We start from the raw sequence: 2,950 nt of genomic DNA on the forward strand, positions 1-2,950 counted from the left end.
TAGATAATTTACTTTTACCTATGTACAATTCCAATCTATTTAATGCTGATTAAACATGCAGAAAAGTATATAAATAAAATTTATTAATGAAATACTTAATTGACATTATTTTTTAAAGAATTTGGAGTATGTGCAAAGTAAAATACTGACCATGAGTATCTTGAACATTTGAGTGACCTACTAGCAATGTTCTTAACATGAAGCTGGCATCAGCTCTCTTAGCACTACATCTAATACATCTAAGATTCTTTGAAATCTTCCAAGGGAGAAAAATAATAAATAGTCCCAGTCAGCTACAGATCCTACAAGCCAGCATAATTGCAAGCATGGCAAGTTGTCCTTATGTATGCATCAGGGAAACTAAATTTATTTTGGTATGTACATGCTATAAGATTAGAGTTAAGACATGCTCCATACCAGGTCTGATAGTGTAAACCCAACCCACATGATTAAATACAAACAAGATGAATGATTGTAGGGAAGCAAGTAGAAGTCAGCACTGATAAGAATGTTGAACAGATAGCCATAGTAGTGCAAAGTACATCTATTCCTTTTTATCATTGCCATTGTACATTAAGTTAGTGTAATCACCTTGTAGCAGAATCTGTCCTTTGCTTACATTGATGCTATTTGTAGTTCTAGACACTGTTCTGAAAATCAGAGTTAGGCATTTTTTATTTCAATTGCTTAAATTACACAAGAAAGAAAAATGTTTTAAATGTCATTGAAATCAATCAAAAAAGACATCTACAACCATTGAGACAACAAAGGGATAGAGAAGAAATTTGAATCCAAACTTTAAATTGTGAGGCTTCCCTAATAGAGCACTATTTATATGCGTAAGAGTAACCAACCAGACAAAAAGGATTTGAAATATCTTCAGGAGGTTATATAGGTGACTACCTGACAGTGAACACAGGTTTTACCAAAGAATAACTTTTCTCCACAGATATGAGTCTGAGAATCCTCTTCTATGTTGGTGCATTTTTTCTAAATAAAAATGCACAACTAATAATCTCATAATTAGGTTATTAAATTCTAATTATAGAGTATATGCTCCTGCACACTTCAGTATTGGCCAAGAAAAATCTATGTTTTGTTGTGAGAAAACATTTTTTGTAGAAACTTTCTTAGGGCAACTTTGACATCTTTGTTTCTCAGGCTGTAGATCATGGGATTCAACATAGGCACCACAATAGTATAAAAAACTGATGACACTTTCCCTTGGTCCATGGAGCTGACTGAAGATGGCTGTAGATACATGAATGCTGTAGAACCAAAGAAAATAGCAACAGCCAAGATGTGGGAGCTGCAGGTGCTAAAGGCCTTGACTCTGCCCCCAGAGGATTTAATGTGCAGGATGCTGACAATGATGAAGATGTAAGAGCCAAGGATGGTCATGGCTGGTACAATAATATTGAATGCACTGAAGGACACTCCTAATACTTCATTGGTAAAAGTACTAGAGCAAGAGAGCTCCAGTAATGGGAAAAGATCACAAAAGTAATGGTTTATTTTATCAGCCTTACAGAAAAACAATCTTAGCAGGAAGACAGTATGAGCTGTGGCAGTGAGTAAGCTAACACCATACACCACAGATACCATCAGCAAACAGACTTGAAAGGACATGGTTACATTGTAAAGCAAAGGGTTGGATATAGCCACATAGCGGTCATATGCCATTGCAGCCAACATGTGACATTCTGCAACAACAAAAACACAGAAGAAGTAAAACTGAGTTATGCATTCTGAGTATGTGATGTAATTCTTCTCTGTCACAAAGTTCAGCAGCATTTTGGGAACAATGACAGTGGACTGACAGCAGTCAATAAAGGACAGGCTGCTGAGTAAATAATACATAGGTGTGTGCAGCTGAGAACTAAACAGAATCAAGATGATCATGCCCAGGTTTCCAACAACTGTAACCAAATAGACTGCTAAGAAGATAAGGAATAGGGGCAATTGGAGCTCTGGATTCTCTGTTAAACCACCGAGGATGAACTCAGCCACAAAGCTCTGATTTACTTCTTCCATGATATTCTAAAAAATATATGTAAAAAACATTATATATAAGGCAAATTTTGAGTATTCATTCTCCTATCACTTAATGAATTTTGAAACATAATTCATATATTTTCAGATATCTGCTATCATTTGCCATCTATTTTTGATTTGAACAGTCATATTTTTGCAGTCCTGTAGAAAGAAGACATGCAAATATAAATTACATTTGTTACATAATTGTGACCTTAATGTAAGAATCATTTTTATTGGTACCCCTTTTCTACTATGTTTCAGTTTATTTCAAACCTTTCTAGCACCTTTAATTTAATGGTTGAAAAGTTTCTCATGACTTATTTATAGCATGTCTCTTTTAGTATAAGTTATTTTGCATGTTATAACATAAAAACATCCACAAGAGATTCATGGACTTCATTGAAGTTGATAGTGAAAAACTGAATACTTCACACTGAAATAATGAACAGGAGAACTGTATACCTCTTCCCTTTATTTCTACATATTGTCTGGGGAAATTTGACACACACACACACACATGTGACCAAAAAAACTCAGTAGATTAGAAATTAAAAGGCTAAAACATCTACTAGTAAATAAATATAATTGATCGTATAAAAAATCTAAAGTTGGTTAAGAGAACTATTAAATATAATTAACATTGTACTTAAGTAGTGTAAGAACACAGAAATCGCATCATAAATGTTGTACTATTAAATCATCAACAAATCTAAGATATATCCTGGAGTACTTTTTTGACCTTTGTTTTAATTTGATTCAGCAGCTGTGGTTGCCCGTCCCCCAAAAAGCATATCTGTCCCCATCCTGCACCAATTATACTAAACCATAACAAAAACCTCCATAATGACTACAGATAGATACTGTTAATTTATATTCATGTAGAGCAGTTGCTTATATGGTAATACCAGACTTC

The 2,950-nt window shown here is 34.1% G+C and overlaps 1 pseudogene across 1 annotated transcript; it reads right to left on the bottom strand.

Moving 5' to 3' along the window:
* Positions 1-1,031: 1,031 nt before the first annotated feature.
* Positions 1,032-2,034, bottom strand: LOC308431202 (olfactory receptor 8G50-like; annotated as a pseudogene). Its single transcript has one exon. The product of its transcript is annotated as an olfactory receptor 8G50-like (transcript).
* Between the last annotated feature and the right edge of the window lie 916 nt (positions 2,035-2,950).

This window comes from Micromys minutus (genome assembly GCF_963924665.1).
Source record: "Micromys minutus genome assembly, chromosome: 16".
Classification (NCBI taxonomy): domain Eukaryota; kingdom Metazoa; phylum Chordata; class Mammalia; order Rodentia; family Muridae; genus Micromys; species Micromys minutus.